This window comes from Leptonychotes weddellii, unplaced genomic scaffold, assembly GCF_054177405.1.
Source record: "Leptonychotes weddellii isolate Sample4059 unplaced genomic scaffold, ASM5417740v2 HiC_scaffold_7427, whole genome shotgun sequence".
Taxonomy (NCBI): domain Eukaryota; kingdom Metazoa; phylum Chordata; class Mammalia; order Carnivora; family Phocidae; genus Leptonychotes; species Leptonychotes weddellii.
The window spans coordinates 1-9,387 of record NW_028044188.1 but is presented as its reverse complement, the minus strand read 5'-3'; the positions used below and the strand labels follow the sequence as shown (position 1 = coordinate 9,387).

Below are 9,387 nucleotides of genomic sequence, written 5' to 3'. Positions count from 1 at the left end.
GGGTGTCCGGTGTGGGCACTGGGGTCGGGTGTCCGGTGTGGGCACTGGGGTCGGGTTCCGGTGTGGACACTGGGGTCGGGTGTGGGCGCTGGGGTCGGGTGTCAGGTGTGGGTGCTGAGGTCGGGTTTTAGGTGTGGGCACTGGGGTCAGGTGTGGGCGCTTGGGGTCGGGTATGCACGCTGGGGTCAGGTGTCAGGTGTGGGTGCTGGGGTCAGATGTCAGGTGTGGGCACTGGGGTCTGGTGTGGGCGCTTGGGGTCGGGTGTGGGTGCTGGGGTCGGGTGTGGGCACTGGGTTCAGGTTTTAGGTGTGGGCGCTGGGTTCAGGTGTCAGGTGTGGGCACCGGGGTCAGGTGTCAGGTGTGGGCAGCGGTGTTAAGGGTCAGATGTAGATGCTGGGCTCAGGTGTGGGCACTAGGGTCCAGAGCAGATGCTACGGTCAGGTATGGGCACCAGTTCAGGCATGGTGTGGGACACGCAGGGTCTGGATGGCTGGGGCACCGGGAGTATGGCAGCTCCTGGGCATGAGGTAGGGGAAGGACTGTGGGAGTGGGTGCCTGTCGGGCCCACTGCAGCTTTCTCCTGTGGGCTCAGCACAGATCTTGGAATGATGACAGGAGCGTCCCAGAGGCCCCAGGCGGCCCAGCAGGGGCTCTGTGAGTGGTGGCGTATGGGGCGTGGGCGGAGGGCACGCCCTGGGCTTTACACGCAGGCCACGGTGTCCGGGCGTGTGGGTCGTCCGGCTCCTCACCAGCCCTCTCGACACATGGCTGGCGCCTCTCCTTGCCACGGTCTCATTTAGTGGAGCAGCGGGGGAGACCTCGTGAGTCCGAAAGCGTTTGTATTCCGCTGTCCGTGGGACCAGCTTCCTTCAGGCTCTGGAGGTGCTGCTGGTTGCCTTCCGGCCCAGCGTTGCCGCGAGACAGGTGGCTTGGCTCGGACTCGCTTCCTCTCTGCCCCGCGCGCTCTGGGGTTTCTGGGTGACAGACCCGGTGTGTCTGTTTTGCCAATGGTGCCGAGTGTGGGGCTCTGTCAGGTGGTTTCCTGGATTACGGGGTGGGGGGTCAGGTAGTGCGTGCACATTCCCCGGCCCTCGCCGCCCCAGTGCCCGTGGCCTCTGTGACTCCAGCCATCCCGAAATTGGGCCTCCTCCTGGGCCTGGGATTTCCTCCTTGCCCCACTTCAGGGCTGGAGCCCTCTCTCCGGGGACGTTGGTAGTGGACTTGGGTTTGGGGGTGTTTCTTGCCCCTGCGCTGCTTGCTCCTCCAGACTGTGTCCTCCCTGGTTCCAGCCTCACCTGTCTTCCCTGTTAGAGGCCACGGGCGTTCTGTGACACTTCATGTTGGCCGGGTTTTGGGCCCGAGGGCTCTGTCTTGTGGGTGTGGCCCTTTGGCCTGAGCTTTCTGGGGGGGCTGGGTCTACCTGGGTCTTCTGCGTGCTGGGAGCCCCCATGTCCCCATCTCTCTGAGTTTGCTTTGGGGTCAGGTTCCATGGAGAACACATCCAGTCCCCGCCTGGGCAGGCTGGGAGCTGACTCAGGGCCGGGGCTCTGTGCTCAGGGTGCAGATGTTCGCTTGGCCTCTGTTTGCACGTGTTGTCCCCTTCCCCAGGCTGAGACCCTCCAGCTGTCCCGAATCACCCCTACTCTTGTGAAGGTTGGGAGGGGCGCTTGCCCAGAAGTGGGGGAGGGGGTCGGTCTAGGGATCCTGTTGTTTCTCAGCCGGCTTCCTTATTACAGCTCCCTCACCCACACACTCTGACACGCTCAGCACCCCTGCACACACACACACACCTGCTTGTGCACACCCCACGTGTGGTGTGGACATTCCACGCCCTGCAGGCCTCTCCCTCAGCTGGCTGAGGACGGCACTCGGGTTTGCCACGTGGGCCCCATGGGGCTTCTGGGGCGTCTGTATTTCTCTCCACAGCCAGAGCCCTGGTTGGACAAGCGCTCGTGGGTGCTGGGCTTCAGGCGCCTGCAGGCAGTGGGGGGCCTCCCTGGTCTCCTGCTGAGCCCTGGCCTTCGGGACGGCCGGGCCCCCGTGGGCCCCCGTGGGCCCCCGTGGGCAGGGTGTGATCTGGCTGAGCAGAGACGCTATGAGCTCCCACATGAGGCTGGGGCTGTGTTCTCCAGGAGCGCAGATCGGTGTGCTGTGGTTGGGAGATGGCCTGATGCCTCAGCCAGTGCACACGTGGTGGCCGGGCCCCGGATGGCCGCTGAAGGGAATTTGGGGTGGTTCACAGGCACGTTTTTAGTTTCCCTTCAGTCTCATCTGCTTAGCTGGAGCTGGTACGTTGGCTTGGGGTGGTGGAGGCACGGGGCGCCTGCTCGTACCCCGCAGGAGGCCAGGGCCTGGCTCTGGGGCTGCAGCGTCCCCCCAGATGGCACACAAGTTGAAGGACCTTGTAACATCTAGAGCCCCTGATTTAGGACTCTGAGTCTTGACCTTCGATATTTGAAAGAAGATATTTTGCATTCATGTGCTTTGATGCAGGTGACCTGAAACCAGAGTGACGGCAGCAGCGGCAGGACTGTCCGGGGAGAGGGTCACGCGTGGCAGCGTGGCCCGGGCCACTCCGAGTGGGCCTCACAGCCTGGCTTCCTGTCATCCCCAGCATTGTGTGGTGGCTCACCCCTGACCGAGGTGGCGGGCGACACCCCTTTTGGGGCCACGTGGCTGATGCTCAGAGTGCAGGTCACAGCTCTGTGTGTGTGGTTTCGTTGAGCGGCCGCCACGTCTCCCGGGCGGCCTGAGTGGACTTGTGCAGAGCCTGCGTTTTCCAGCTGCGGCCCATAGATGGGCTCGTGGCCCGGCGACAGAGGACCTCTCTGCGGAGGTCCTCCCGCCACCTGTCCGGCCACTGCTAGCTCGCGTGTGTGCCGTGGGGTCAGTGCCGTCCACACGTGGACCAGCGCAGGGGCGGAGCGAGACCAGGCGGCCGGGGGGCCAGGCGAGGGGCCCTGCGGAGACAGTCCAGGTCCTCAAGAAGTGACCGCCACTGTCACATCCACCTTGATTTGAATAAAGAAGTTATTTCATGGGTCCTCATTCTGTGACCAAACTTTGTGACCGGTTGTATCTTTAAAGGTTGAATCATTAAAATTTTATTTTTCAGTGGCTTAATTATTATAGAACAACAAGAAAAGTCAGGTTGTTTGTTGTATAGAGCCAAATAATTTCCTTAAAAGTGCTGATTTGAAAGGGGGAAGTGTTTATTTACTTGAATTCACTGTGGGACTGTTTCTAGGAAATTTTCTAGCCAAAGAGGTGGTCGTTCTGAGGCACGTCCTGGCTCTGGAAGGTTTGGGTTTCGGTTGGGTTTCAGTTGCTCAGCTCGTGTTCTGAGCCCTCAGATGTAGGTGCCAGAGGCCCAGGTCAGAGTGCAGGAGCGGCTGTGTCCCCGCGGCCGGTCCGGGCTCGCTTCGCCCCACTCCGTGTGCACAGATGCTCCTTGGCGGCCCCGAACCACGTGCTGACACCTGTGTGGGGCAGCCTGGGTGTGGCCCCAGAGAGGAGGCTGACCCCAGAGTCGCTGAGGTCACATTGGGGCAGGTGGAGTCACGTGGGGCCAGCTTGGGAGGCCGCTCTGGCAGCGGGGTAGGCACGCAGTGGACCACACGCACGTGCTGCCCCAAGATGCCGGGCCAGGAGTTTAGGGCGAGGGCTGGGGGCTGGTGTCAGGGAGACAGGGCCCTGGCCGGGCCAAGGGGGCTGCTGTCGTGTGTGGTCTGGAGGTGGGCTGTGGCCAGGGGTGGAGGGGGGAGGCCGGTACATGCTCCCAGCGCCAGGGCTGGGGTGGCCTGCCGGGTCTTAGGGCCCTGGTGGGATCGCCAAGGAGAGGTGCCACCTGAGTGGACGGCTCTGTCTGCAGCTGGGGGAGAGCCCGGCAGCCTCCATCTTTAACAGCCCGGCAGAGATTTGGCTGGGGGCAGGGGGCAGAAAGAGGCAGCGCCAGCCCATCCAGGGAGTCGGGTCTCAGTGGGCAGCATGCCCGGTCAGCCACCGGAGGCCTGCCATGCAGGGCGGGCCTGAGTGTGGTGTGTGGCTGATGCACAGGGACCAGACGCTATATGTGAATTTGGGGATCCACTCCTGGGTCAGTGGGACGCTGCCTCCCGTGTAACCCCGTGGACATGCTTTAAGCTCGTATCTTTTCTGTTTCAGACTTTAAAAAATTCAAAAAGCCTTTGTTCCCTTGATTATGAAGACGAAGAGGAGGATGACACCCAAGTGAAGCTGGCCCCGTATGCCCCACACGGCCCCACGGGCACCGTCACGCCCGGCTCCAGCCCGCTGAGCATGTGCCCCAGACCCTGCCGCACCGGCCCCGGCCCGTGGGCCTCCTGGGAGCCCATGGCCGCTGAGGGTGAGGGCGGGAGTGGCAGCGACCCCAGTGACTGGGAGAGCGCTGGGGAGGAGGGGGCCTTCCCTCCCGGCCGCGGCGAGCTGGACCTGGGGCAGATCGAGAGCAACTGACCCCCAGCAGGGGGTCGGGGGCCCGGGGCCCCCGCCCCCAGTTTCTTCCCGGCGCACGGACAGGAGCTGGGCTACGCAGAACTTTGAACATCAGGTGTAATTTTGATCCAATCTTTCCTAAAGAAGTGTTTTGGATTTTTGTGGCTTTTACAGTTCTGGAGAAAGCTGCTGTATTTTGAACGAATTTTCGGAAGGGCGTTCTACGGAACGGGAGCCTGCGGGCCAATCCCACCGCAGGTGTGTGTTCCTTTTCTGAAACCCCTGCTGTGCAGGGCGCGGGGGTCCGTGAGTGCTGAGCAGCTGGCCTGCCGCTGCCCGTCTCCTTCGGAGCGCCAGGCGGTGGGTACCTGTGCTCAGGAGCTCTGGGATGCTGGTCCTGGCGGCACCTGGTCTGACCTCAATAAAAGGCGTTTGCTTCCCCGTGTTTGTTTCTGGCTGAAAGCAATTGGGCCTCGGGCCTGTGGGTCTCGTGCGCACAGGGTTTTCATTTAATGACATGGGGGATTTCTCCCTGAGACTCTGACCTCGGGAGCTTTGGGTAGGAGGGCGCAGTTTGTGGTAGTGAAGGAAAACAGCGATAACCTTCAGAGAAATTTTCTTGATCTCCCCCCTGCCGAGAACATTTTCCAAGCTCACAGCCATGCACGGGGACCGCCGTCCCTGGTGCGGACGTAGACAGGAGGTGCCGGTCTGTAGGACACCGGGCTTTCTTGGGCCTGCCCGCTGGCCCCTTCCCTGCAGGATGGGGGGTCCTACGGCCCACCACCGATCCCTCAGGCCCACCCTGCACTGACCTCCTGCCGCGTGGCTGACGTGCATTCCTGGGAGTCGGAAGTGGCCATCATGGCTTCTCCAGTGACCGTTGAGGAACTTTTTTCCTCCTGCTCTAGGCTGTAGTCCGAGGGTCCCTGAGACTCCAGAGGTGCCCAGTTCATCTTGTTCACTCGCTGGCGGGCCTCCTGAGGGAGCAGGCGCCCTGCGTCTCAGCAGACGTGCTGTGGCCAGAGTCAGACGTCAGGGACAGAGTTTGTTCTAGAACAGTCCGCCTGGCCAGTTAGTGGTCTCAACCATGGGCAGTTTAGAAAATACTGGTGTCTGGGCCCCTCCGGGGTGTTGCCTGGATGGGGTAGGGGGGCTGTTTGGAGCTGTCCGGCTTTAACCCGAAGAGGAGAGATAGATGATCCAGGTGCGGCAGAGCCGTTTCCCCTGGGACGCGAAGCCCTTCGGTCCTTCAGTCCTCAGCGGCCTCCCGGGGCTGGCAGACGTCTGGCCACGTGTGGGTCTGGCGCGGGACCCGAGCCTGCGGGCCACCTGCAGTGCAAAGAAGGCTTTGGCAGTTTCTGAGAGGGGCCTTTGGGGGTCAAGCTGGTGCCCACGGGCATCACCAGTGTCCCCAGAGCCACCACCTGGTCAGAGAGCCTCCGGGACCCACAGGCAGGCCCTTGGTGGGCACATGACTTGGGTCCCGGGATCCCTGCATTGGATTTCCAGCACAACTGGGAGGTTGTGTTTTGGGTTGAATTTCGGGAGATGGACTCTGTGTACTTACCTGCATAGAGCCAGTGCCCCCACTCAGAGCTTCGCTCCGGGGCTGACCTGTGGATCCGCTGGGGCGGGGGTGGGGTGGGGGCGAGGTCCCCGTGTGAGCAGAGCCCGGCCGTGGGCTGCGGGGCAGTAACGGGTGGGGGGAGGGAAGGGGCCTCGGTGTCGTTGGTATCACCCACACCATATTTTCTGGCCACACCCTGATAACAAAAAGATAGCAAACAAAACCTTGTGTGTTTGGGAAATTTAAAAATGCACTTTACCTAACTCATTGGCCAAAGAAGAAATCATCCAAGTTAGACAATACTTCAAACCGAATGATCCTGAAAACGGTACATATCAAAACTTGTCAAATATATCTTAGGTTGTAGGAAGAAGGACATCTATAGCCCTACGTGATTATATTAGAAGAAATAGGAGTGGGAAATCAGCCAGCCTAGCTTCCGATTTAAGAACGAGGCAGAGGTCAGCAAATGCCCTTGAAAGGAAGTAAATATTTTGGATTTTGAGAGCGCAGGTGGTGTCTCCCCCCGCCGCCCCCGATTTCATCCCCACACTGTCATTTGCTGTCCCCTGAATGTGGGGAATGAAAGAGCAAAGCCGAAGGGAAAAGAGGGAGCGCAATCCTAAGAGCAGGCACTTTGCCAGAAGGGACGGGTCGGGAGCCCTACCGAGAAAGGCCAGGGGGCGAGTAGGTTGTCTTCGGAACGCGGAGGGGCCGTGCAGGCCGTGTAGAGAGGGTGGCTGGTCCGAGCGACTTGGAAGCAATGAACATGTTCCTGGAGAAATAGCGCCAACCATCCAGCGGGGAAGAGAGACGCCAGGGCTGGTCCCGGGAAGCGTAGTGTGAAGAGAAGCTGTGGATCAACACCTTCCCGTATGGAAGGCCAGCGCCGGCTGGCTTTGGAGACAAGTGCTGCAAAATACCCAAGTGTGATCCTGACATGAAATCGGACACGGGCTGCTGATGGCCATCCACTGACCGCTGTGGCCACGGTTGTGGACAAGCCCCCGGGGCGGGTCTCCAAGAGCCTCCTCTCCCTGCTCCCCTGCCCGCCCTTCTAGGTGGTGTGGAGGGGACTGGGGGGCCGGGGCCGGAGCCCTCAGGGCCATTGGGAGCCTCAGCTGGGCCCACCTGGGCAGTAGGCCCCGAGGCCACCCTTCCCGCCTGCTCTCCTGCTGCCCACACAGGGTCCCGTGTGCTTGAAGAAGCTCAGGGTGCTCCCACTGCACCCCAAGGTCAAGGTCATGGGCAAGCAGGGTCAGGCTCTCGCAGCCTTCGTCCCTGCCCTCCGGACAGCCGGGGAGGGGGCCCTGGTTCCCTCACAGGGGCGGCAGCCCGGCGAGCCAAGCCCCTCACTCCCTCTCCGTGCGCCCCTGACCTCGGCCCCCCGGCTGCGCCAGCCCTCCCGACTTTGGCCCTGGTGTCACATCGGACAGGAAGCCCGTCCCCGTCACCCGATGTCCAGTCACGTGCTTTTTCTGTTTTTCTGCAGTTGCAGATATAGCTCCTTTAAGCCTCGTTAAGTTACTTTTGTTAATTTATATTGTCCTAGAAAATGGCCCATTTCATCAAGAAGGTCCGATGTGTTAGCTCGTCACTGCGTCTCCGCGGCTCCCACTCCTTGTGCACGGCCCTCATGGCCCCGCTTCTCTCGCTCCCTGGCCAGAGGTTGCTTTATTTTGTTTATTTTGAGGACCGGCTCTTGGATTTACTGATGAGTTCTTCCATTTTTCTTGTTTCCAATTCATTAATTCACCTTTATCTTTACCCCTCCTGCTCCCGTGGATTTACTTTATTGTTCTGTTTTCCCTCCTCGTGTCGAATGTTTAGTGCATTTATTATCAGTCTCTCTTGCTCAGTTATAAAAGCATTTAAGGTTGTGAATTGCCCACCAGCCCCTCCCGAAGCTGGCTCCGTGGACATGCAGTCTCCCTTTTCTGGACGGTTGTAAATCTCCTGTCCTGGCGACTTTTATTTGCTCTCTGACCTAGGAGTTATTTAGGCGAGCACTTTTGAATTTCCAAATCATTTGGCTTCTCTTTTAGATCCTTTGATTAATTTTTATGTTGTTGTATTGGTTTAAATGGTGAGTCCTGTAGACGTTTGATTGTTTGGGATGCAGTGAGGCGCACGTGTGTGTGCATCCCTGTGTGTGCACGTGTGCAAGCACACGCATGTGCATGCCCACGCGTGGGTCCACGTGCACGTGCCGCTCTGCCCACGTGGCCGCACACGTACGCATATGCATGTAGCATGTAGCATGTTCTATGGTTTCTGACCAGGTGACTGCCACCCGGTCAAGGACATTCATGAGAGGACTGCAGGCCCTTGTCGTCACTCCAATTGTGTCCCCCTGATCCTGGGTCTCTGGGTGAGGTCTGGGCCGCCCACGGTGGTCTGACGGGCCGGCCTCCTCCCCGGTGGAGCCGAGATCCCCGTTGTGCTCACAACGATATTCCTGACCCCACACCCCGGATGGCCAGGTCTGCTACTGACAGGGCCCATCACCAGGTGACCTGGGGGTTGCTGGGCCCAGCACAGGCTGCAGCGGAGGGCAGGCTTGTCCTGCGGCTCACATCGTCCCTCTGGAGCAGCCGGAGCAGGTGCGTGGAGTGCTGGAGAGGACCCGGCGATTTTCAAGCAAAGTTCAATTTAATTCCTAGTTTACTAATTACGCAAAATTATGAGTAGATGTTAACTTTATTATTTTTATTCTTCTGTTGAGATGGTCATATGATGTTTCTTCTTTAATCTGTATATGAGTTTTCTAGGGCTGCTGAAACAATGACCACGGCCCAGGGAACATTGATTCTCTCAGAGCCCTGGAGGCTGGGAGTCTGAGGGCCAGGTGTGGGTGGGTGGGTTCCCTCTGAGGCCTCTCCTGTGTCCTTATGTGGTCGTCCCTCTGTGTGTGTCTGTGTCCTAATCTTTTCTTATGAGGACACCAGTCACATTGGATTAGTGCCCACCCCAGGGACCTCATTTTACTCTAATAATTGCTTTAAAGACCCTATGTCCAATTTTTTTATCGTGGTAAAATACACATAAAATGTACCATTGTAACCATTTTAAGTGGGCAGTTCAGTGGCATCAGGCACATTCACAATGTTGATTGTGAATTCATTCACCCTCCACCTCCAAAACTTGCTCATCTTCCCAAACTGCCCCCAAGAAACACCAGCTCCCCATCTCTCCCCGTCCCCAGCCCCCCGACACCCACCATCCCCTTTCTGTCTCTATGATCTGACTCCTCTGGGGACTCACGGAAGTGGGACCATCCAGTGTTGCCCCTTTGTGGCTGGCTCATGTCACTGAGCCCAGTGTCCTCAGGGTTCACCCAGGTGGTGGCAGGTATCAGCACG

General features: G+C 59.4%; 1 long non-coding RNA gene across 1 annotated transcript; it reads left to right on the top strand.

Moving 5' to 3' along the window:
* The first annotated feature begins 278 nt into the window (after nt 1-278).
* LOC115938382 (uncharacterized) lies at nt 279-4,900 on the top strand. The gene is made up of 2 exons (XR_004073510.2): nt 279-2,694; nt 4,165-4,900. It is a non-coding gene; the product is annotated as an uncharacterized LOC115938382 (long non-coding RNA).
* The last annotated feature ends 4,487 nt before the right edge of the window (nt 4,901-9,387 follow it).